Raw genomic sequence first — 25,460 nt, 5'->3', positions numbered from 1 at the left:
GCCCCGCCGGCTTTATGAAGGAACCGTTGCTCTTGGGAAAACGGACTTTTGGAAAATCCCCTAGATTGACTGTTTTTAGGAGCCTGTGGGCAAGGTCAGTGTGCATTATTCCTGCCTGATTTCCTGGATTATCCGCGCCAAACGGCTGGCTTTATTAAAGAAGACAGGGAGCTAGTGTGGACTGGGCCCTTCTGGGTGTGAGCCCAGTGGTTGTTCCTTTGACTTCCAAAAGAGCGGTCCGACGCTCGGAGTGAGTATTCCCACCTTATGGCAGAGGGAGGCTCAGGGCAGGACTGGATCGTGGCTAGGGTTCAAACTCTGGCCCAGTCGAAACTGGTTTGGCTCAGTGGATAGAGCATCGGCCTGCAGACTGAAAGGTCCCAGGTTCGATTCTGGTCAACAGCATGTACCTTGGTTGCGGGCACATCCCCAGTAAACGGTGTTCAAGAGGCAACTGATCGATGTTTCTCTCTCATCGATGTTTCTAAACTCTCTATCCCTCTCTCTTCCTCTCTGTAAAAAATCAATAACATATATGAAACAACAACAACAAAAAACTCTGGCCCAGCACTTACAGCCGTGGGGCGACCAGGTAGGATGGGTCCCTTCGTTGCTTCCTTGGCTTAGGTTTTTTTGGGTGTTTTGTGGATATTAAAGGTATTTTGAGAGGGCTGTGACTGCTTAGGAATTTAAAACATACAGACAAAGCCCTGGCTGGTGTGGTTCAGTTGTTTGAATGTCTTCTGTGCACCCAAAGGCTGTTGGTTCCATTCCTGGTCGGGACACATACCCAGGTTACGGGTTCGATTCCTGGTCAGGCTTCGTGCAAGGAGGCAACCCATCCATGTGTCTCTCTCTCTCACATCGATGTTTATCTCTCTCCCTGTCTCTTCCCTTCCTACTCTCTCTAAAAACCAATGGGAAAATATCATTGGGTGGGGATTAACAAAAACATAATTAATGATAAAGCATCTGAAACTCATCCCAGCCTTTGCTCCTCGGAGACAGAATGACGCATCAGTTTCCTTCTTTTGTGCATTTTTGCCCTGTGCCAGGCCTTTTAGATGCAGAGTATCCAATCTTCACGGTAGCTCTGGGGAAAAACCGGAGCTGAACTTCCCATTTTACAGATGAAGAAACTGAGGCTCAGAGGAGCCCCTGGCAGGGCTGTATAGTGTGGAGGGAGCCAGCCCCTGCTGCGTGGAGAGGGTCCCATCATTTCCCCCTAAACTCTTCCTCCTCTTGCACCCTGACCACCTGCTGGCGCCTGGACATGCGGGGCCACTGGTGGCGCCCATGGGTGTGTCTGCTGGGCCCAGAGCGAGGTGGAGAAGGCAGAGCCCGGACTGGAGTGACGGGGGCTGGGAGAAGGTAACAGGAGGACAGCCAGAGAGTGAGGAGTGAGGAGGGCATGTGGCTGGACGGGAATGGACAGGGGAGTGAGGGGTGCACACCACATGGGGCCTCCCGGCTGTGTTTGGAAGGGAGTGGGAAGCTGGTGGGAGCAGACGTATTTATTTATTTTTTAAAATTTCTTTTTATTAATTTCTTTATTGATTAAGGTATCACATATCTGTCCTCAAACCCCCCCCCCCCCCCCATTCCAATCCCCATTCCCCCTCACTCATGCCCCCAGCCCCCTGTTGTCCCTGACCACTGGTCAGGCTCCTATGTGTGCACACAAGTCCTTTGGTGGATCTCTCCCTTTTATCCCCACCCTCCCTCTGAGGTCCAACAGTCTGACCCACGGCTCCTTATCTCCGGGTCTGTTCTTGTTCATCCGTCTATGTTGTTCACCATTTCCCCCAGACGAGTGAGATCACGTCCTACTGGAAATACACTTAAATACTGACACCACCATCAGGCTGACGGCTCGCTGTGGGTGTGTTCGGAGGCCCCTGAGGATGAGTGCTGGGACCCCTGGGGACCGATGCCCAGGGGAGGAAAAGGTCCCTCTGCCCCCACCTCCCCCGCCCTGCCTGGGATGAGGCGGTTGCCTGGTCTACGTGCCCTGTGCCCGCCGGCCCTAAATGACAGGAAAGAGAGGAGCGGCACGTCTCGGAAGAGGATATTCTGGGCGTCTTGATAATCAGGCCCATTGTGAAGTCAGCCTGTGAGTTACAGCACCGGCATACTTTCCAGTGGAAAACTTCCCCGCACTGTCCCTGGTGAGCGCCGAGCCCTGTTTGGATCTCCGAAAGGCCCTAAAATAGCGCGGGGTGCTCAGAGCCCGGCTCTGAGGGGGCAGAGGTCGTGCCTGGCTCTGCGGGCCACGCCTTGCGGGGTAGCCCTGGCCCCGGGGACTCCCCGGCTCCAGAGCAAGGGCAGCACAGGGCAGCGAGCTGGCCCCACCCACTCAGGCCAGACTGCTGGGGCCTCCCCCTCTGGGTGAGCTGGCTCCCAGGATGCCCAGGGGCGGAGGGGAGGGCACACGCGTGGATCCTGGGTAGAGCGAGTGAGGAGGGAGGGCCGGGGCTCAGGCAGCTGCCGGTTCTGCCGGTTCTGCCACTGGGACCAGGTAGCCTGGAACCTTCCAGAATCCTCTCTTTCACCTTGGCAGCCCCCAGAGCTCGCCCTGGGCATGGGTGGTTTGGGGCCCAATGCTTCACATGGTTCCGTCTCAGTCTCCACTCTGGGAAAGTGGGAGCGTGTCCATCAGCGGGCTGCGGGGAGGGAGGCACGGTGCCTGGCACATAACACGTGCTCAGTGAGTACCCTTTCAATCCAGAATCAGACCGTACCCATCTCACTGGCCAGGGGGAGGCGCTGCCAGATGCTACGGGCCCCATTTGACAGGAGGTCGGAATTGAAGGCAAGAGGCTAAGTACCTTGCCTGAGGTGGTTATCCTGGTGGGATCCAGATCTTTTTATTTATTTATTTTTTATTTTTAAAATATATTTTATTGATTTTTTTTTTTTTACAGAGGAAGGGAGAGAAATAGAGTTAGAAAAATCGATGTGAGAGAAACATCGATCAGCTGCCTCCTGCACTCCCTATCCCTCTCTGTAAAAAAAATAAAAAAAATAAAATAAAATATATATATATATATATATATATATATATATATATATAATATATTCTATTGATTTTTTTTACAGAGAGTAAGGGAGAAGGATAGAGAGAAACATCGATGAGAGAGAAACATCAATCAGCTGCCTCCTGCCTGCACACCTCCTACTGGGGATGTGCCCACAACCAAGGTACATGCCCTTGACCAGAATCGAACCTGGGACCTTTCAGTCCGCAGGCCGACGCTCTATCCACTGAGCCACACCGGTTTTGGCAATAAAATATATATTTTTAAAAAAGATATGAAGACGGCTCACCGTAAAGGAGTCCAGAAAGGCAGGTAAACAGGAGATGAGCTGCCGGTCAGAAAGGGGGATATACACCAGCAACGCCCCCTCCCCCAGTAAGATCGTGCACGCGCGCACTGGTGCTGACCTCTGCTGCGGAGAGAGCTGCGGACAAACATGTTTTGAAGGGAACGCACGTTGGTGCAGAATTTTGGAAGCCACTTGGCCTCTATCTGAAGCACAGGGAGTGTAGGTGCCCTTTGACCCGGCAGTCTCAGACCAGAGATTTCCCTACCTGCAGGGATCTGTGTGAAGGGCAGATGAGTCACAGGCCCGTTTCTTTACAGCCGCCAGGGTTTGGAGCAGCTCACATGGCTGTGAGTCGAAGGCTGGCTCAACCCATGCGGGCCCCTCCTCGCCCCGGGACGGGATGCGGGAGAGAAGGAGGAATTGCTGTGTGCACAGCGGGAACAGGCCTCAGGATCTGTGGAGAAGAAGGCAACGGGTAGACCAGTGAGCACAGCCTGCCGTCTCTGGTGTAAAAAGCGTGTGCGTGTGGATGGGAAGCGTTTATATTTGCCCCAGTTCCGCGAGGAAACGCCAGGGACCTGTGTGCTGGGGAGAGACAAGGTGGAGGGGGGAGGGGGCAGGCGGGTGACTCTGAACTGTGTGCCTTTGGGCATCGTTTGAACTTTGAAGCAGAGTGAACGTATTACCTGTCATACATTTAACTAAAAAAAATCATGACCTTCTCGCCGTGGCGGGGTAGCTCAATGGTTAGAGTGTCAGCCCTCGGACTGAAGGGTCCCGGGTTCGATTCTTGGTTAAGGGCACATAGTAACTCGTTGCAGGTTCCATCGCCAGAGTCCCCACTGGGGCCACATGCAGGAGGGAGGCAACCGATCTATGTGTCTCTCGTTGATGTTTTTCTCTCACTCCCCCTTCTCCCCTCCCTTCCACTCTCTCTGAAAATCGATGGGGAAGAGATCCTCCAGTGAGGGTAAAAAAAAAAAAAATCAGCACCTTCTCATTACTAGACTGGGGTCATGGGTTTTTGGCAGGAAAACCACAGATCACATCTCCCGGCAGGATGTACTACTAACACGGGGTTAGGCATCCCACCTGAGGGGCGTTTACAGAATGCCAGAAGGTACTCGGGAAACTGCCAAAGTCGCCAGAAACTAGCCCGTCTGCGAGCTGCCGGAGCGACGAGGAGCCGAAGGAGACGCGGCCGCTCACAGGCCGCGGGGAGAAGACAAAGACACTCTGAGCCCAGTGCGACTTCGGCTCACAGTGATGTGTCTGGAAGGGTGTGCTGTTGGTTAGACATGCACCAAACCAATGTCAGGTGACAGCAGGAGGGCAACTGGGGTGTAGATTACATGGGAATTCTCTGTATTGTAGCCACAATTTTTCTGCAAAATCTACAAGCATTCTAAAACACCCTCAGCTGATGTAAGCAGCGGTAGAGACAAATCCACGGCCCCACTGGATTCTCTCTTAGCCCGGGAGCTACTTCTGTTTCACGGACGAGAGGGTTGTGGTGCAGAAAGGTTGCCCATGGGCCCGGGTCAGTGGTCAGCAAACTCATGAGCCAACAGAGCCAAATAGCAACAGCACAACCATGGACATTTCTTTGGAGAGCCACATTTTTTTAAACGTAAACTCCTTCTAACGCCACTTCTTCAACATAGACTCGCCCAGGCCGTGGTATTTTGTGGAAGAGCCACGCTCAAGGGGTCAAAGAGCCGCATGTGGCTCGCGAGCCGCAGTTTGCCTACCAGGGTCTCAGGTGCCCACAGCGGGGACGTGGTGGTGGGGACCCAGGAGTGGCACAGCCTGGCAGAGAAGGTGGCGTGAGGCCAGTGTGGAAAGGACCTCTGCGATGTTGTTGAGATGTGAGGAGCAGAGCTAAGTCCTAGTCCAGCGTGTGGGTGTGGGTGTGGGTGTGGGTGTGGGTCATTTTGCAGGGAGTGGGGTTGGAGACACAGCCAGAGGTCAGATCCCAGGGGTCCCTGTGGGAGATGCCGAATGGCCAGGAAGGGGATGGCCACTGGTCTCATGTCCTGGACCAACCCTGGTTGACAGGAGGTGTGTGGTCACTTAGGAGGTTGCCAAGGACCGGGGCAAAGGGAATTGGAGAGCAGGCGGCCGATCACCACTGGGACCTGGGGACCCCAAGTGGTTTTAGCCTGGCCGGGCTGCGCCATGGCTGTGGCCACGCCGGGTCCTGTCCATCCCTTAGATCCCCAAAGACCTTTATCCTCTTCGTGTCCCTGTGCTGCGTGGGGTCAGGGCAGACTGGGGACGGCCTGGGAGTAAGCCATGGGTGGAAAGGCCCCTGGGCCCTCCGAGGCGTGAATCCTTGGGGTGGATTTGGGATGAGGCGGAACTTGCACTCTGGCCGAGTTTTTGGAACCCGGTGTTCCTGGGAGGTGGAAAGACTGGTCTTCAATCAGATAAAGGTAGAATCCTACAGAAACTTCCAGGGCCTGCCTTCCCTAGGAGGCATCTGTTATCAGGCTCCGGGCTGCGCAGGCCAGGCAGGTGAAAGGGGATGGAAGGAGAGACAGGGACACTGAAAAACAAGCAGAGAGAAAGGCTGTGTGTGCGCGCCCCTGTGCATGCACATGCGTGTGCATGTGGGCGTGTGGGCCAGGGGCTCGCGTGGCTGTGCGGGCTGTTGGGGACTGCACACCCCCTCAGAGAGAGCCTGGTGGCCTGGCATCCAGCTCACAGAGCTAATAGGGGGCAGCACTCCGGCTCTGGAAAGGAGACATTTCCTACCAGCTGTCATGGCTCAGTGGTTGAGTGATGACCTGTGAATCAGGAGGTTGAGCTTCTGTTCCCGTTTGGGGCACATGCCCAGGTTGTGGGCTCCATCCCCAGTGAGTCTCATCACTGATGTTTCTGTCTCTCCCTTTCCCTTCCTCTCTGAAATCAATAAACGTGTTAAAAAAAAAGGAGACATTTCCTGAAAGACTTGTATGATAGTCTCCGTGGTTTCCCTAACACAACATTGGAAGCTTGACTTGACCTCAGGCCTTACGTACCTGGAGGCAGGGCCCGGAGAGGGGTGGGGGGAAGGGGTCAACTTTGTGTTTTAGGTCAGCAAACTGCGGCTCGTGAGCCACATGTGGCTCTTTGGCCCCTTGAATGTGGCTCTTCCACAAAATACCACGGCCTGGGCGAGTCTATGTTGGAGAAGTGGCGTTAGAAGAAGTTTAAGTTTAAAAAAAATTGGCTCTCCAAAGAGATTTCAATCATTGCCAACCACTGTTTTAGGAGATGATGTCCCTGCTTCAGGGACTCAAGAAAGACAACCAGCTGGTGTCTGTGTGGGTTGGGGAGCACCGGGGTGTCCCGTACACATAGTAGTGGGGCAATGGGGCGCACCCGGGCAGAGCCAGCTGTGCAGATATGAAGAATAATCCATTCAGCCAGCCGGCATGGCTCAGTGGTTGTGTATCGACCTATGAACCAGGAGGTCACAGTATGACTCCAGACCGGGAGTCATACTGTGCCCAGGTTGCGGGCTCGATCTCTTCCTCTCTGAAATCAATACAAATGTATTTTAAAAGACAGGATAATGAGCCCGCCATGGCAGCTTTCAAAGCACGTGACTCGAGTCTGCACACGGGATTGAGCAATGGGAGGTGGACACGTGACTGCTGTCCTTTGGCCTCTGGCGTGTAGACTCCCCGGTGGGTCCTAGTCCCCTTCTCTTAAATGAAGGAAATGCTGGGACAGGAAGAACGTAGAAGGAATCGAAGGAATTCCAAACAGGAGAGGGAGAAATCTCTCCTAAAAGTTTTGAATACACAACTTCTGCTGGGGTGGGGGTGGGGGGTATAAATAAGGGTGTGGTGAGTAATTTCCTGACTTATTTGTCGAGGTGGTCTCCCCTGTGAGTGTCTGTCCAGTTGACGCCTTTGGGGGTGGACACCCTTCCGTGGTGGTTTTCCCCTTTCCGTGGGGCGCACTGTGGGTGTGTGGGAAGAGGGAGGGCCCCAGCGCGGGATGGTCCTGAGTCACATCACAAACTCTGTGTCCTGTGGCACGGGCTGTGAGCCCAGGGGCCCCGGGAGGGACACGGGCCAGGGTAAGCTGGGGCCCTTGGACGTGTCCTCCCCCACCCCCCACATGCCCCCAGCTGCTTAGATTAGGGGTGTCGAACTCAATCAGAGAAGGGGCCAAAATCTAAAATCCAGCCTAAATCGCGGGCCGAATGGTTTACTGAACAGTCATAAACTGTCATTGTGATGGAAAGGCAGCGGAGTGCAGTGATGACAGCGCGGTGCGGGCCACATTGCAAGGCCTGGCGGGACGGATTTGGCCCGCGGGCCTTGTGTTTGACACATGTGGCTTAGATAGTCAGTGATGTTTAGTGGTCAGTGAATAGACCCTGGAGCTGGCCGCCTAGTTTTGGATCCAACTGTGTGGTCTTCAGCATGGCAGCGACCTCTCTGGGCCTCAGCATCCTCCTGTGTGACACGGGGAATCAGAATGGGGTCCACCTGAAGGAGTTAACCTGTGACGTGCCCGTGCAGTGCCCAACCCCAGCGAGGTTGCTGGGAGCATGGAAGGGGCTAAGGCAGAGGTCGGCAAACTCTTTAGTCCACAGAGCCAAACAGCAACAGTGCCACCATTGACATTTCTTTGGAGAGCCACATGTTTCAAACTTAAACTTCTTCTAACGCCACTTCTTCAACATAGACTCGCCCAGGCCGTGGTATTTTGTGGAAGAGCCACACTCAAGGGGCCAAAGAGCCGCAGTTTGCCAACCACGGGGCTAAGGGATCTGAGGGGGCTCCTGACAGAGGCTTGTAGAGGTGTCTAGTGGTCCTGAATGCTGGGCAGGTGGTTGTGACGAAGCTTTCTACAATAAAAATGAATGAGAGAGCCAAAACCGGTTTGGCTCAGTGGATAGAGCATCAGCCTGTGGACTGAAAGGTCCCGGGTTTGATTCCGGTCAAGAGCATGTACCTCGGTTGCGGGCATATCCCCGGTAGGGGGTGTGCAGGAGGCAGCTGATCGATGATTCTCTCTCATCGATGTTTCTATCCCTCTCCTTTCTTCTCTGTAAAAAATCAGTAAAATATATTAAAAATAAAATAAAAATGAATGAGAGAGAGGACAGGAAAGGAGAGATGCTAAACAGATGGAGAGGAAACAGGAGGACCAGAGGGGAGGAAACAGGGTGGTGGGGGAGGGGGAGATGCAAATAAAACCTCTGAATACAGAATGCCTGTGGAGTAGCTTAAGCCTCAGCTTCCTCCTGGTCCCCAGGGGCGTGCCCCTGCCCTGCCCTCCTGCCTCCTGAGAGGTCATTTTGGTCCTTTTTCTTTCTGCCCTCCTGCTCCCCAGCCCCAGAAACATCAGTGCGGTGGCATTCTGGCCATTTCCTGTCCCTTGAGCCTCGCCCCCCCCCCCCCCCCCCTCTCTGGTCCCCATCCCATCCGCAGGCATGACCTCACCCCAGGCCGGGAAGCTGCGCTCCTGCTCCCGCTGTTTACCCTGGCACCGCCACAGCCCTGTCACATGGCCCCTGCGCAGCCGGGATGCCAGTGGCGTGAGTCGCCAGCAGCGGGCACAGGTGGGGGGGCGGGGGGCATTCCTCGGGGCTGACAGTCCAGGCCTGCCTGGCACGGGACCCTTTTTGGAGGCAACTCCAGGGCGCTGGCCTGCCTGGCCCTGCTGGGGCGCTGAGTCATTGCCCCTAAGTGCGTCTTCTGAGTCACCAGGCAGCCCTGTCCTCAACGGGGAGTGCTTTGTGGGATCTGGATTGGATCTGACCTGCTCTGCCACTGGCAAATGTCCCCCCCGCCCCGAACTTACACCCCGATGTTTTTACACTCCTGTCCCAGCTGCTTCGCAGGATCAGCTGTGTCCCTTGAGATCCAGAATCCGGGAGTTTGAGTGGTCGGAGCTGGCTCACGGGAGAGCAGCGTGGGCAGACGGAGCAGGCCGGGGTGGGACAGCCAGGCCGGTGGGACAGCTGGGCCGGTCCCCGGGGTTCCCGCAGCCCCGCTGGAGGGGCCCACGGCTCTCCCGTGTCTTTCCTATGTTGTGAGCACCTTGACGTGACCTGGAAACCCCGCCAGTGTCCCTGTGAGGGAGCGTCTGTGTATTGGCAGGGGCACTGCCCTCGTACCCATTTCCTGGTGGAAGAAACTGAGGTTTCCCAGAGGCACAGCTAGGAAGCGGCATGTCTGGAACTTGACCCCAGAACCCTGTTCACTGTATTGGACTCTGCTTCAGGGTCATTTGTTTCTTAGTGTCTTTCTCCCCCCGTCCCCCCCCCCCCCCCCCCTCTCTGCCTTTTCTTCTCTCCTATGCGGCTTGGCTGCTGAGTCTTTCTTCCCTGAGGAAGGCAGTTGTCAGCCCAGCAGGAAGCAGCCAATTGGGAGGCGTCCCGCTGTCACTGCGGAGGGAGCTGCCCTCTGAGCCCGAGGGCGCTGGGGGCGGGGGGGGGGGGGGGGGGGGGGGGGCGGGGAGCTGAGCTGAGAAGGCAGCGGGGCAGCCGGGCAGTGAGGACCCCTAAGGGTGTGTGTCTGGGAGGCAGTGGGAAGGGGCTTGGAGTGAGGAAATTGGGCAGTTGACCCCTTGGGAAGGTCTCTCTGCATTCCCTGGGATCCCCCCTCCCCCAGGCTCCCCACAGGGGCGCGCAGTTGCCTTTTACGTTTCTGCGTAGCCTGCTGTTTTTCTTTTAGAAAAGAGATGGGAAGTAGTTCTGGTGGTCACCTTTCTGTCCAAAGTGGAGGAGGAATCGGGGGGCTGTGTGTTTGCAGGAGGCTGGGAGGGTAGACACCTCCCCTCTTGGAAGTGAGGCATTTTCTCATGCCTGCGCTTGACTGTAGATGCAGAGCAAGGAATGGGGATCGAGCCAGCAACCCAGGCATGTGTCCTTGACCGGAATCGAACCCGGGACCCTTCAGTCCGCAGGCCAATGCTCTAGCCACTGAGCCAAATCGGCAAGGGCCAGTGTTTGAATGAAATCTAACATAGAGTGGTGCTGTGACCTTGAGCTCCTGTTTCTCTTTTTCTCTAATTACGACGCCTGAAGATTTGGTTTTAATGGCACTTGCGTTTATTTATTATTTATTTTTTCATGGCTCTTTTAAAAGAGGGGAAAACGAGGTATTTTCCCTCTCCTGGTGTGATCGTGCTTGTTTATAGGGAGCGGGCCGTCTCATTGTGGACCATTTCAGTTGGTGGCGTGGCTGTCCAGCTCCCTCACTGCATCCTTGGCGCATGGAGGATGTCCGAGTGTGGGTTCTTGTCTCGTTAGGAACTGGAAGGAAGGCTAAGAAGCAGCGTTTCCTGGATGACCAGCTCACGCCAGCCAGGCGGCACAGTTTCTTTGCCGAAGAACCAGAATGTAGGTTAGCTGTCAGCCCAGCAGGAAGCAGCATGCCACACTGCTCCGAGCCACACAGTGGCCAAGCCGGAACTGAAGCTCTGGTCTCTCTGCCTTTTGAGCTTGCTTTCTTCCCATTACCTGGGCTTCTTCCAAAGAAAAACTACACGGCCAACGTGGGGCAGGCCTGCGTGCATAAGGAGCTGTGAGGTTGGGACAGAAGTGTCCCTGCTGGCCTGCGGACTGTCCCCTCAGACCCGCCTCCCCACCCGATCCTGCTCAGCATCTTCTCATTTCTCTCGGGGCTGAGCTGACATGAAGCTGGGCTGGACCTGGGGGAGCTGTAGAGTCATCTGGGGTTGACCTTGGGCCTGCTAGTTATGTAAGCTGCCCTAGCCTCAGTTTCCTTATCTGATAGATGGATGGGATCCGATCTAGGTCAAAGGTTGACTCTCATGCATGAGGTACCTGGTAATCGAAAGGCCTTCAGCGATCATCTCCTTCTCTGTCCCGACAAGCAGAGGGGGGCTGAGTCACCGGTGCCCCGAGGGGAAGTTGCTTTCTCTTCCCTCCCCCCATGTGTCATCTCCCCTCCTGAGGCTTGTGCTATCTGGGTGCGGTGAGCCCCAGGAATAACGCCGGCAATCTGAGCTGATGGGTGACCTAGAGCCCTGACAAGCTCTTCCTTTCATGGCGGCCGTGACCGCCTGGCAGCTGCCAGCCGTGCTGAGAACTGGCGCTGCCGGAGGGAGTGCGGGGAACGGGGTGTGTGCACCTGGGCAGGGCGGCTTACCGAAATCTCCCGGCAGCTCCGGGAAGGGACCTGGGTGCCAGGGGAAGAGAAGAGGAGCAGGTTTTGGTGGTGGATGCTGGTGCTGCTGGAATCGAGGCTCCTCCTGGCAGGGTTGGTTCCCAGGTGTGGGCGCTGGGGTGCGGTGTGGGACCGGGAATTGCTGCTCCCCAAAGGTATCGTCAGAGGGTTGAGGAGCCCAGATGGAGCATCCAGGGGAAGGAGTTCTGGGATCTTAGGAGCTCTGGGCATGCCCTGGGGAGACCCCACCAGGCGGGGTGCCTCCTAACAGCCAGTCTGTGTAGACAGGAGGGATTGACAGCGATGTGCTGGCTCCCAAGGCTCAGCCTCCTGCTTTTCACTCTGCTGTTTCTCCCCCGCCTGCTGTGTGGCCATCTCAGGGGCATAGAAGCTCCTTGCAGAACACCCTTCAGACGGAAACGTGTTCAGAGTGGCTGTGGATGAACCGCAGTCAAGATGTGGACTCTGGGGTGTCACAACGAACATGCCACACAGCCTTCCTTCTCCGCCTGCTGCCGTGGTATTGCTGGGAAGCTTCTCACCTCCCCTCTTCCTCAGGATCTCACCCCATTTCCTTTCTCCTATGTTCCCTTCTATGTGTTCCTCTACTTGTTTTCCTTTTCTGTGCTCCCCTCCATTCTTCTGTACTTTTCCTCCAAACCTTTCTTCTGTGTTTCCCTGGCCCTATCCATCCTTCCACTCAACCAGCCTTCCACTCAACCAGCCTCCCACCCAACCAGCCTTCCACTCAACCAGCCTCCTGCCCAACCAGCCTTCCACCCAACCAACCTTCCACCAACCAGCCTCTCCCCGAACCATCCTTCTACCCAACCAGCCTTCGATCCAACCAGCCTTCCACCCAACCAGCCTCCCACCCAACCAGCCTTCCACCCAACCAGCCTCCCATCTAACCAGCTTCCCACCCAACCAGCCTTCCATCCCATCTTCCCTTTCATTTGGCCATCATGCCACCCAGCCATCTAATGGTTGTTGCCTTTCTACAATGCACTGGGCATTGTGCCTGGCTCTGGAGACACACCAACAGCTAAGAGCCAACAGGCCTCTACTCTGAAGGAGTTCACGTTCTGGGGCAAAGCCGGGCATGTAACGAAGTCATTTCAGCACAGTGTAGTGGGTGCGGGGGTGAGAGGATTAGCAGGGCACACCGGGGCGTGGAGGGAGTGAAAGGTTCACCTCAGGTGCTTGGGGAGTGTTTCCCTGGAGAACTGCTTGAATTGCGTCTTGGAGGATGGATTGGTTCTTGAGGCCATTGGGGGCCCGGGAGAGGAGGCAGAGGTGAGTATGGAGATCCCCTGAGACCTTGGATTAGTAGAACTGTGAGAGGCCAATGGCCTCTGGTGAAGCCCCCCTACAGAAAGTTTATTCAATCTTTGTAGCCTTGTCATCCCTGTGCCCAGCCCACGGAGTGTGATGGTAACTAGTAGTTCACTTACTTTGTCTGCCTTTGGGTGGGATCTACCAGCTCTTCGTGTGTGTGTGTGTGTGTGTGTGTGTGTGTGGCCTGTTGGTGTTTTGTCACTGGATCACTTCCTTTGGGGTGCCAGCAATTTCTGTTCTCCCTGATTTGCAAGCTCCGTGTTGATGAGCTTGTGAATGTTGCAGGTGGGAGGGGTGGAGAGCCCCATAGGACTCTTTGTTAGGCAGGCCCTTCCCGCCGCAGCCCAGGCACCTCCATCTCTATGGGGGACTTTGCTCTGCAAATCTGCATCTGACTGTGGCAGCAACATCCGCTTTGCAAGTAAATGCGGGAGCTGGCTTGTTGATGGGGCCCTCACCCATTTTCACCGTCCCCACCTGAGGGGTATTTGTGTAGGCTCTTCTTCTCTTCCTTCCAGTTCTTGGTAAGCCAATAAAGGATTCTGCTAATTGTCTGGTGTCAGGGTAAATGGCTCCCCGAGACCTCTTCCTGGAACCCCAGACTGATTCCTGGGTGGGGGGTAGTTGGATGGAATTTTCTTACAGCATTAACATGCCATTTCTAACGTAGTGGGTTCATTTGTCAGATTCTCAATGGACCCAAATCTTCTTGAGGGCAGGGACCATGGCTCGTATTGCACCGTATGCGGGACCCCAGCCCTCAGTGCGGTGCTGGGTGGGAAATGAATGCTCAGGGTGGTAAAGTGACTGGTCTAAGGCCACCTGACTTGGACATGGCTGAGCTGGGACTTGACTCATGTGCGTGTTTCCACCTTTGCCCTGGATCCCCCAGGATCCTTTGCACCTGTGGTCAGGGCTTTGCTTTGGTGTCCAGATGAGCTGAGCAAAGGTTGGCTGGCATGGTAGGGCCTTCTGCCCGGGCTCGCCTGGCACCATCCCCCCGGGTTGCTTTGGCTCAGCGAGGACAGAGAGCGATCTGGGGGAAAGGTTGGGCCTGGCTTCCAGGTGAGTGCCCAGTGACAGCTCGCGGCGCCCTCTGCTTGGCAGCGCCCACACCCTGCAGCAGGCCAGGAGGAAGAAGCTTCCTTCGTCACAGGACAGGGGTGGAACCCACTGAGAACTCCGGGTCCCAACGCTCCAGGGCCCGCCCCCGTGGCAGAGAAGCCGCAGGTGGGGTGCGGGTGTGCGCTGGGGGTGGGGAGGGAGGTGAAGTGTGCCGGTTGGTCAGGCAACTTCCCTAAGGGCTGGAGTGTTTGCTTCCCGGCGGGCAAGGATGGGGGGTGCCTTATGCTGAGGGGGAGAAAGTCTGCCAGCTCTGATCGGGGTGCTGTGTGAGGTTGGAGTACACTACTAATCGCTCAGCCTCCAGGTTGGTAAAGGGAAGTCATCGGGCCCACTCTCAGGGTGTGTGGGCAGCTTCAGTGACGGGGTGACCCTTCTGGCACTTAGCAAGTGCTCAGTGCATGTTGGTTTCCCCACCCTTCCCCCCATTTTCTTTTTATTTCTTTTTATTTTTAAAAAAATATATTTTACTGATTTTTCACAGAGAGGAAGAGAGAGGGATAGAGAGTCAGAAACATTGATGAGAGAGAAACATCGATCAGCTGCCTCCTGCACACCCCCCACTGGGGATGTGCCCGCCACCAAGATACATGCCCTTGACCGGAATCAAACCTGGGACCTTTCAGTCCGCAGGCCGATGCTCTGTCCACTGAGCCAAACCGGTTTTGGCCCTCCCATTTTCTTAATTGACATATATTGAATTTGGCAAAAAAAAAAATTCCTAACATTGGGAAGATCCCCACTGAGTTGGTGAAAACTCAAGTTGGACTTTCTCCCGCCCATCGGGGGCCGCCCCGTGACGGGAGGGACCCAACCGGGAGGCTGCACACACACAAATCCAGAACCAGCCCGGGGCCCCTGTGGGGTGGTGGAGAGTGTGCTGGTGCGAAGACCCACGTGCCAGTCCCAGGCCCGCCGCTTAGAGCCAGTCTCTTGTACCCTCTTCTCATCGGTGAGGTGGGCCTGCAGGAGGGTTGCGGCACCTGGGATGTGGAGGAGGCCAGAATGTCCCAGGAGCCACTGGGACCAGGGCTGTTTCGGCGGTGGGGTGAGGGGGGGGCGGTGGGCAGCGGAGTGTGTACCTCTCAGGAGCCTGCTCTTTGGGGGGCTTTGTGGGCATTGAGCAGCAGCCTGCGGCCTGGCGTTGGCATGGATGTGGCTAGCAGAATAACGGCCCCTCAACGATAGGTGTTCACACGCTAATGCCTGGGGCCTGCACCTGCCACATGTCATGTGACTAAGAGGCATTAGGTTGTCGCGGACTGAAGGCTGACGTTAGCATGGGAGATTGTCCTGGCGTTTCCGACGGGTCCCGTGCCATCCTGGGGTCCTCACAGTGGAAGATGGAGGACAAGGAGGGGGTCCTAGCGATGTGAAGTGAGGCGGGACATGGCTGGCTCTGAAGAGGGGGGAAGGGGCCATGAGCCAGGGACTGTGAGTGGCCTCTGGAAGCTGGCAAGGCGAGGAGTCAGGGATCCCCGCGGGCAGAGCTTCTAGAAAGGAGTGGAGCCGAAACCGGTGTGGCTCAGTGGATAGAGCGTCGGCCTGCGGCTGAAAGGTCCCAGGTTTGATTCCGGGCAAGGGCATGTACCTTGGTTGCGGGCACATCCCCAGTGGGGGGTTTGCAAGAGGCAGCTGATGGATGCTTCTCTCTCATCGATGTTTCTAACTCTCTATCCCTCTCTCTTTCTCTCTGTAAAAAAATCAATAAAATATATATTTTTAAAAAATAAATAAAATAAAAAGAAGTGGAGCCCTGCGAGAGCCTGTGGGACGTCCCCCTCCAGCGTGTAAGACAGCAGAGCTTGTGGTAACTCATTCCTGCAGCCCTGGGAAGCGGATGGGGCGGATAGAGCATCTGGCGGCTACATTGGTGTCATGCGCAGTGGGGACGGGGAGCCGGAGACCACCCCTCCAGGGAAGGAAGTGTCCTGGTGGGTGTGGCTCCGGCTGGCAGCCTCTCATTTGGGTGTGATCCTTGGTGACGAGGGCCACGGAGGACTGCCCGGGGACTTGGCAGGGCTGGCTTGAGTAACCAGGTGATGAGAACCGGGGATAAAAGGCCCTGCGTCCATGCCAAATGCCCATCCCCTCTCTCCCTGACAGCCCAGCTCTTGGCCGGGGCAGCCCGGGGAGGATGGCGAAATGGTGCCTGGGTGTGGGCACCCGCCCCCTCCCGCCCTGCTGTTTTAAGTTTTAATGGCTGGTGTGTCTGTAAGCATCTCGGGAGCGCTTCTCAAGTACGCATCCGCCTGCAGTGATGAGCTCGCCCGGCATGCTGGCTCGTCCGGCTCAGGGCTCAGCATCCCCTTGGTCTTTCCTGGACACACGTCCTGTCTCCTGCTGACAGCAGCCTCCTGTGCGGGGCCTGGGGCCCTGCCCCCTCACCCACAGGAGGGGGGCATGGGGCAGCAGTGGGGAGGGAGGGAGAGGGGGAGGTGACCCTGGCCCTATCCATTCCACTCTTCCAGTGTTGGGATGGGGCCTTCGTGACCTCCCCTCAGGGTCTGCCTCCCACCCCCACCTCCTCTGGGGGGCCTGCTGGGAGTCTAGAGATGAGTAGGGAGATGAGGGGGGCTCCCGGGTGGAGGAGGCCCCTGGGTCAGGCCAGGCGAGCACGGGTTGGTGGGGACAGGAAGCAAGGAGCCTGCCACCCCCAGAGGTGAGGCTGGGGGAGTCAGGAAGCTGGGTCAGAAGCTGCTGCTGAGACCCGAGCTCGGCCGGAGGCTTAGGCCATTGCTAGTGAACAGGGACATGAAAGCCTCCTTAAACTAAGGTGACCACACGTCCCGCTTTTGGCGGGACAGTCCCGATTTTTAACAATTTTTGTCCCGCGTCCCGCGGCGTTTTAAAAAAAGTCCCAATTCCAGCCGAAACCAGTTTGACTCAGTGGATAGAGCATTGGCCTGCAGACTGAAGGGTCCCGGGTTCGATTCCGGTCAAGGGCACGTACCTTGGTTGCGGGCACATCCCCAGTGGGAGGTGTGCAGGAGGCAGCTGATGGATGTTTCTCTCATCCATGTTTCTAGCTCTCTATTCCTCTCCCTTCTTCTCTGCAAAAAATCAATAAAATATATACATATTTTTTTTAAAAAGTATTTAAAATGTCCTTTCTGCCTGGCCTGGTTCTAGTACCTTCCGGGGATTCTGTCTTCTTCCTCCTTCAGTCTTGGACCTCAGCGTTCACTTCCTGTGCTTGTCGTTGGGCTTGGTGTGTGGCCGAGTTATAAGTTCCATATTTCGTTTAAGAATTCAGAATATGCTTGCCCTGCCTCACCCTATACACGCTTATCTCTGACGGCGCACACAGTGCCCTACGCTCATGCCCTCCTGCTGGGTCTCCCGTGCAGGGATCAGAAATACACCCATCCGGGTACTTGCTCTACAGAGGAGACCCGCGTGCCACCCCAGCCGGGGCGGCTCCCTGTTCTCAGCAGCCGGGCCTGACAGTGACCTGGGCCAGGTGTGGCTGCTCCCCTGAGGGCGAGGCCCCACCCTGAGGATTTGGCCCGCGCCTGGCTCAGCTGTCCTCAGAGGCCTCCTTGGGGCTGCCAGTGGCCCTTTCCGGCTCTGCCACCCATTATTCCAGGAATAGCTGGGGATGCTGTCTGGGCTTGTGTTTGGCCTCAGCCAAGGTCAAGTTGTCAGGGAGGATGAAGGGAAGGGCGCCCTTGCTGAGGAAGCTGCAAGAGGAGGTGGCCCAGATGGCAGCCTGGCAGCCCTTGTATGTGCAAACCCGGCCCATCGGCTTCTCCATCCGTCAGGACCACCTCTACCCAGTTAGAGGGGCGGGGGAGGGTGAGGGAGGGGGACATGGCCTTGAGTTTATTGTTAACATTCCTCTGCGATATCCTGGGCGATGTCCTGGGCTTGGCCTGATGCAGATGTTCCTAGTACCTGCCTCCTCCCAGGTAGGAGGATGGTGCTCCCCTAGCCTCCTCCCAGGTCTGCAGGAGGGTGCTGCTGGAAGGGCACTGCCAATCAGCACGCAGGTCCCTGCACCTCCATCCTCTCTGACAAAGGCCAGGCGTTGGGAGGTACTAGCTTTGGGCTGGCCGTGGCTCCAGGTGGAAAAGGAACTTGGAGGCGAGCCCGAGAGGCTGTGCGGCTTGTTTATTTATCCAGATGTGGTGGTGGTGGGGGGGTGGGGGTGCCCCGGCCTGTGTGAGTGGAGGGGTGTGCAGAGAAGGGGACTGGGAAGTCCTCAGACCTGAAACCAAGATCTTCTGAGTGGTCACCCTTGTGGGGCATCTCGTTGGATGCCGGCATGTCAGAAGCCTTAGGTCACCACCTAATAAAAGTGCTCTGTGCGGCTTCCTGGGGAATCGAAGCTCTGCCTCCCTCACAGAGGTGGAACGTCTGCCAGGACCATCATTAGAGCAAAACTCAAGAAAAGGCAGCCACACAGTCCGGATGGTGTTTGCATCCGGGCTCCTTTCTGTCCTTGTCCAGCACTAGTTCTTTCCCTGACTTATTAAACAGTCTGTGTGTTTTCTTACCCTAAAATAAATTACATAGCAGTTTGCACGAACTAGGCACCTGTTCTAAGTCCTTTGCAAATATTAGCTCCTTTCGCTTAATCCTGCGAGGCTGAGCCGGTGGGACTCAGAGGGTAGGTGACATTGCCGGGTGTGTGTGTGTGTGTGTGTGTGTGTGTGTGTGTGACCGGCTGCTTCTTGGGGAAGAGCAGACAGGGCCTCTCAGGGCCACGGCCACTCTGCTCTGAAAAAGAGATGATTGAAAATGTTATTCCACTCCTGGAAGAAGCACTCTGCATACCCCAGAACGTGGGCACAGCTGCATGGATGTGTCAGTTTACTTAACCAGCTTCCCGTCTTTGAACCAGTAACATTTTCTTGAATGGTCCTGGGTATGTGCTTTTGCATTCTGGTTCTCTTCCTCTTCATGTACTTCCTTCCTTCCTTCTTTTCCTCCCTCCCTTTCTCTTTCTGTCTTTTAATTGTTAATCCTTTCTTTTTGTTAATTCTCACCTGAAGATATATATATATATATATTTCCAATTGCTTTTTAGAGAGCATGAAAGGGAATGGGAGAGAGAGATACATGGATGTCAGGGAAACACATCGATTGGTTGCCTCCCGAATATGCCCCAACCGGGGACTGAACCTGCAACTAGATTACGTGCCCTTGACCAGGAATCAAACCTGAGACCTTGTGGTAGGAAAGCCATCGCTCTAACCAGTGAGCAATATATTTCTTTTTTTCTGCTGTGCACTTTTTTTGAAAAAATGTACCAAACTTTAAGAATCAGTTAAAACCCCCCTCCGCCCCCCACACCCATGGGCACTGCTGGGACCTCGGTGCCTGCGTTGGATCGGGGGTTGCCTGGGGACTGAGGTTGGTAGGGCTGCTGGCAGGGAGCATAGTGGCCGGAGGCCTGGGGGCCGGGCTCCGGGTGGAGTCCTGGGAATGACTCAGCGAGTTGCCTGTCGCACAGGAGGGTTAAAGATTGAAGCAGTCCTCAGCAAGCCACGGGGCTGGCATTCTCCTTCTTTCTTATTAACTAGCAGAATGGTGCCGGGGCTGTGAAGGGTTGAGTATGTAAGTCTCCTTGTTCACTATGACGCTTTGTAGTCTTGGGCTAACACTAACATCGGAAGCCCGAGGAGCAGAGATGCTAGACAATGCCCACCGTTTTCTCTGCTTTTTAAAATGTTACGTGTCTGTCTTTATCTGTTCTGGGGGAAGCCAGAATTCACTGTGGAGGCCAAATCATAAAATATTGCCTTCCATTTAGTGACAGCCTGGTACAGAAGTTTCATGCACACGATAAACCAGCAATTGTTTTATTTTTTTTAAAGAAAAGTAAGTGGTGGGTTGTGCTCCACGAAGAAGTCTATATGGGATCTTTGTCCAGCTCGCTGGCACACTGCTCCTAAGCCGCCTGGACATCCACCCATTTTCCATCCGGATTTTCTCCCTCTCCTGGTCCTTGGAGCTGGAGGGCCTGGCTGCCTGTCCTGTTCCCCGCAGCGCCTACCCTGGAAGTGAGTAGACGCATGTGTGTGCGTTTACTGTCTAATCCAGTGGTTCTCAACCTTTCTAACGCCGTGACCCTTTAATACAGTTCCTCATGCTGTGGTGACCCCCAACCATGACATTATTTTCCTTGTTACTTCATAACTGTAACTTTGCTCCTGTTGTGAACCGTAATGTAAATCTCTGTGTTTTCCCATGGTCTTAGGCGACCCTGCTAGCGGTTCTCAACCTGCGCTCTGCTTCCAGGCTGCTGCCTTTCGTTCCCCCATCTCTCCCTCCGGCCCCGCCCCCTCCACTCTGGATTTCCCCCGGGGCCCGTGGGCAAGGTGGAAGGCTGCCAAAGTTTACTTAGCGAGAGGTGCCCGTGGGACTTGAAGCAGAGACCCGTTTCCGTGCGAGTGAGAAGTGCATTCCGGAGTCAGGGGCGTGACCTGCCGGAAGGCCGGCTAGCGCAGGTGGAGGAGGCGCGGGAACAAAGGGGGTGATTATGGGAGCCGGGATGTGGGAAAGGGCAGGTGCGCCAGGCCTGCCAGCTCGCCAGCTCCGGAGAGCGGGAGCGCAGGGCGCTGGGAGGCTGACCCGGATCCCAAGGGGAGGCGGCGGTCAGTGCAATGGAGGCCCCGGAGGAGACCTGCATGCGGTCGGATGGGCCCGGGTTCAAGTCTGCCCCTGTCCGCCTGCGTCACCGAGGTGCCTACCTTTCCCGCGCTGGCTGCCCTCTCTGCCATCTTGGCATCGGAACCCGACTCTGGGATGTGAGCGTTAAGGGGCACTAAATGGGGGAATGAAAAGGGGCCTTTTCAGGGATAGACGATGAATGAGATGCTGTACTTCCTCATCTTCCTCCTGATTTAGGGCATCGCCCCCTTCCACTCTGAGCATCCTTTGCGTCGCTCCCCACTTCCGCACCTCTCAGGGCCATGTGGTCCATCCGTGAGAACGGCTCTGTTCTGCGTGGAGCTCCCCACGCTCCGTCCACTCCAGCTCGTCGGCCTGGTCCTCACGTGGACTGTTTCTCGTGGCCCCGCCGCGTCCGTGAGACGGGACGCTCCCTGCAGGCAGAGCCCCGAGTGAGGTCCCGAGTCGCCTGCACAGGGACTTCCCCGGTGGACAGGCGGCCCTGGCCTGCCCTGCAGAAGGGCCGCCCGAGGCCTTGTCCACGGGCTCAGGTCCATGTCACCTCTCGCGCCCTTCGTCCCGGGGAGGGGACTTGATTGATGTGTGGATCGTCGCTGACCTTTCCCTGGAGGATTTTATGGGTGAAGGCAACAGAAGGCACGTAATAAACTGAAACCCACACTTTCTAGGGTTTACCGTGTGCAGGAGGACACGGCTTCGGGGCTTTGCCAGCTCTTCCCAGGATCCTGATCGCTCCCGGGCGGTGAAGCAGAGTGGCGCTGAGCCGATCGGGCGGGAGGGAGAGCTGCCCGGATGGAGGCCCCGTTCTGGGAAAGGGCTTCGTGTCTGGAAGGTCCCCCCTCCCTGTGCAGGGCGGCACCCGTGTGTGCAGATACGGGTGTGGATTGAGAGGACTGAAGTTCACGTTTTCATCGCTGTGTAGTGAGCGTGGAAGCTGAAATTCTCACCCTGCCCTGTTTGTCTCTACAGTGCTGCTGGCCCCTGCCCTCCTTCTCCCCCCCCCCCCCCCCCTCTCTCTCTCTCTCTCTCTCTCTCGCTGTTCTTGTCAGGTCAGGTCTAGTTAAGGGGGAAGAAGGCTCCTGCGAGGTCCCCCCAGGGACCTGCTATGACTGACGGCAGCTGTGTTCCTGTGGCCTCGGTCCTGCTGGGTCCGAGGGACAGCTTGGGAGGCCAGACGTGTCTACCTTCTCCCTGGACCGCTGGTCTTCTCGCCTGCAGGTGGGGAGGGCAGTCCGGCCAGTTTGGGGAGACCCAGGTCCCCTCCCGCCCCGTCAGCCCTGAGCCTGGGGGAAACGATGCCATGGCTCCAGGCCACAGCCGGACACTCTCCCGACTCTGACCAGAGCCCCCGGAGGACGTGTGTCATGGGCGACTCGGGGGAATCAGTGCAGGGACAGGAGGAGGCGTGGGGCCACCGGCAGGCCGTTGGGTTGGACAGCATGTGGCCGTGGGTGGTACTGACACCTCAGGAGTCTCAGTTCATTGTCGTTTCAAGCAACAGAGCTACTGCCTTCGCCGTCTCTGGCTTCCAGAACCTTCTTATCCTGTCGCCCTGCCTCCTAGCCTTTCTCACTGCACTGTCCTTCTGAGGCAGGACAGCCTAGTGGTTAAGCAGCGGGCTCCGGAGACCGAGTGCCTGGGCTCCTGTCTCAGCTGTCTCTGACAGCCTGCGTGGTGGTGGGCATACAGCTTGCTGGGCTCCAGGGTCCTCACTCGAAAACCTGTTCAGATCAGGGCGTGACAGTCCCCCTGCTGACTCTCGCTCACCCTAAAATGAACAGCACGGCCGCACTGCTGCGAAGGGAAGGCCCAGGCAGAGGCCAGGAGACCTTGGCGCAGAGAGAGGGGCTGTGGCTCCCCCAAAAGCTGGGCCGGGACTTCCTGGCCCGGCTGTCTCTGCGCCTCGTACCCCGATCAGCAGGCTGCACCCACCCAGGGCACCTAAGTCTTCTGGTTTGCAGAGCACCCCCATATTTAGGGGCCGCTGGTGTTCAGAGATGCTCTCTTGAAGTCGGGGAGTAAGTAGAGGCCCCCCGTTTTTCGGGAATACCTGGTAGAAAGGGTCCAGAAAGAAATGACATGCTTTGGCCCAGCCGGCGTGGTGCGGCAGTTGAGGGTTGACCCATGAACCAGGAGTTCCCCGGAGGTGGGGGGTTGGTATGGGATGGTGGCCAGGGCTCTTTCAGGGCTAGTTGGGGGCACACCGTGGAGGGCGGGGATCGCCATCAGTGGGTGTGGTGACTGTTGGGGCTCCCTCCGGTCCTGCTCACCGTGGTTGCATTCGTTCTTCCCTTACCGCCGGGATAATTTGGCGCCCTGGCCTGGGGGACAGGAGCTGGGATGGTCCTGGGGACCTAGCAGGCCCCCAGCCACCGCTGGTGAATGAATGGGGAAGGGAACAGGCCCCGGCCAGCCATTCCCTGAAGAACCTCACGGCGCAGGGCGAGGCCTGGAGCCCCGCCAGGCTGTGGTGGCCGCCTTCAAACAGAAACAAACAAGGAGCCACTTCCCACCCGCTGACCCCAACCCCCTCCGCTCCTCCCTGCCAGGACCGCTCAGGCCTGCAGGCGAGGCCAGGGCGGTGTGCCAGGCCTGGCCGAGCTGCTCACTCCCGAAGCCAGCCCCCTGACCTTTCTGGAGCCTTCTCTCCTCATCCTTGTAGTGGACATGCCTCAGCACCCCCTATCTTCCCAGGGTAGTTCTGGGGAGCACTCTGCAGTAGAAAGTCCCTCTCTGAGAAGTCCTGTGCCCGTAGGAGGGAGGCGACACTCCTCTGAAGGGTTCCCTGGTCCCCGCCTCACCTCTGTTTGGGTACCAGGGCCACAGGCAGTATTTTTAGACCATCCCCTCTCCGTCTATCGGGGGTGGAATATAAAGAAAGGAGAAGAAGCACCCACAGCCCCGGGTTTGTGGTTGTAACAAGACTGCTTTTCCTTCTTCTCACCCCCAGGCCTGATCTTGGGACCACAAAGGAGTGAAGGAGATCCGCCCCCGCTACCCCCCGCCCCACGGCCGTAGGGGTCAGCTGCGTGGAGCGTCCCGCGAGGAGGTCCCACACCGAGTGGATTTACAGTGACGCCCGCCCCGCCGCCGCTGCAGGATAGCGCTGGCGGCAGGTCCCTGGGCTTCCCCACCGCTGGATGCACAAGGTCTGGGAAGCCTGGCTGCAGCGCCGGGCCTCAGGATTCCGCAGCCGGGCTGCCCGAGGCAGACAGACGGATGGACGGAGGACCCCAGCTTCCTGAACTCCTCTCGTCTTGGGTCTCTCCAGCTCCTGGTGGGGCCCCACAGAAACGTGAGTGTCCCCCCCCACCTCATGCCTCATGCGTGTCTGCCAGGTGCTCACCAGGGCCTCCGGTGACTCCGGTGGCGGGTGGAGCCAGGTCCCCGGAGGTGGCCGGCTCTCCCGGGGAGCTGGCCTTGCACGGGCGCCCTCGGGGTGTCTGGCTGGGGCTGAGGCTCGGGGGAGGCCAGTGGGAAGGACAAGGGGGTGCCCGGAACCACGGCTGTTTCCTTTGCTGACACGTGTCACCGTCCCGGTCACTCGGGGGTTTTCCCGTGTTTGTGTCTGTGTCTGTCCAGCAGGCCTCGCAGGCCAGGCCTCTCCCGCGTGGCTCTGCGTCTCTGAGACAGAGCCCGGTGCCTGGCGGACGGGGTCTCCGACGCAGGAAGGGCGATCTAAGATAAGGTGACCAGACTTCCCGCTTTTGGCGGGACCGTCCCGATTTTTAACACTTTTTCCCCGCGTCCCGCGGCGTTTTAAAAAACTCCTGATTTTTCAGAGCCCGGATAGCTCAGTCGGTAGAGCATCAGACTTTTAAAAAACTCCCGATTTTTGGAAAGAATCTTTCCAATTTTCCCAAAAATCGGGACTTTTTTTTTTTTTTTTTTTTTAACACGCTGCAGGACATGGGAAAAACTGTTAAACGTCAGGACGGTCCCGCCCAAAGCAGGACGATCTGGTCACCTTACCAGGGCGCCGAGGAGGACATTGGAGAGCCAGCAGGGAAGGTAGCACCAGGGGGCTGTTGGGGGCTCTGTGCTTCGAGCTGCCTGGGAGCGGGGTGCCCGCGGACCCGGTCTGGACCGCTCCCTCTCCGGGCAAGGCCCCGCTGGGCTCCCGGCCCCTCGCTGTCCGGCAGGAGCGAAGGAGGTCACGCTTCCCGGGCCCGGCGTCCAGGATCGCAGCGTGGAGGCCACCGTGCTGACAGCCGCCGTGCCTGGCATGCAGGGACCCCGGGCATGTGACGGCTCGCCGTGGCTGGCAGTGGGGAGTGGGGGGGGGGGGGGACAGCTTCTGGGGAGGAGAGGTGTCACTTGAGTCTTTCTGAGCAGAGCCAGGTGGGCTGTGCTGGACTCCGCGCCGGGCACCTCCGGTTGGCATGGGCAGCCGATGAAAGGTTACCTACTGTGGGAAGGCTGAGTGGCAGGCCGGCAGCAGGTGAGGGCGGGAACAGCTGGCCTCGGACTTGGCAGCGGAGGCCTGTGGCGGCTCTGCCGTTGACAGGCGGGAGGGCTGACCTGGCAGCCGCGAGGCTGGCAGCTCCCTCCTGGGGATGTTGCCTGGGCGCTGGGCTGCCCGAGGGGAGGGGCATCTCCCCCCACAGCCAGTGTCCCCGGCGCTTGGGTCACCTGGGGCCACCAGGCCTCGGCTGCCAGGGCCTGGGCTTTGGTCTGCATTGGGCTTCTGTTGCCGCTCATGCCCGGTGGCACCGGTCCGCGGGCCTTTCCCCAGCTCCTGATGGGCACAGCGGCCCTCTGACCGTCCCAGGCTGTCCAGGCGGCAGCCCCTGGGGGCGCCGGGACCGTCCACTCCTGGATGCGCAGTGCTTGTTCTCTTGTCTTCATCCCAAACCGGGAAGTCCTCTCTGTGAGGCCAGGAAACGCTGTCAT

The 25,460-nt window shown here is 57.3% G+C and overlaps 1 long non-coding RNA gene across 6 annotated transcripts in view; it reads left to right on the top strand.

Annotated features, from left to right (window-relative positions):
- Window positions 1-25,460, top strand: part of LOC118718669 — a 406,395-nt gene that overhangs the window by 20,262 nt on the left and 360,673 nt on the right. For all 6 annotated transcript variants that reach the window (XR_006741533.1, XR_006741536.1, XR_004987870.2 and 3 more), the window contains exon 2: window positions 23,518-23,862. This is a non-coding gene — a long non-coding RNA (uncharacterized LOC118718669). The remainder of the gene's footprint in view (window positions 1-23,517; window positions 23,863-25,460) is intronic.

This window comes from Pipistrellus kuhlii, unplaced genomic scaffold (assembly GCF_014108245.1).
Source record: "Pipistrellus kuhlii isolate mPipKuh1 unplaced genomic scaffold, mPipKuh1.p scaffold_m20_p_14, whole genome shotgun sequence".
Classification (NCBI taxonomy): domain Eukaryota; kingdom Metazoa; phylum Chordata; class Mammalia; order Chiroptera; family Vespertilionidae; genus Pipistrellus; species Pipistrellus kuhlii.
This window is presented reverse-complemented; position numbering and strand designations above follow the sequence as displayed.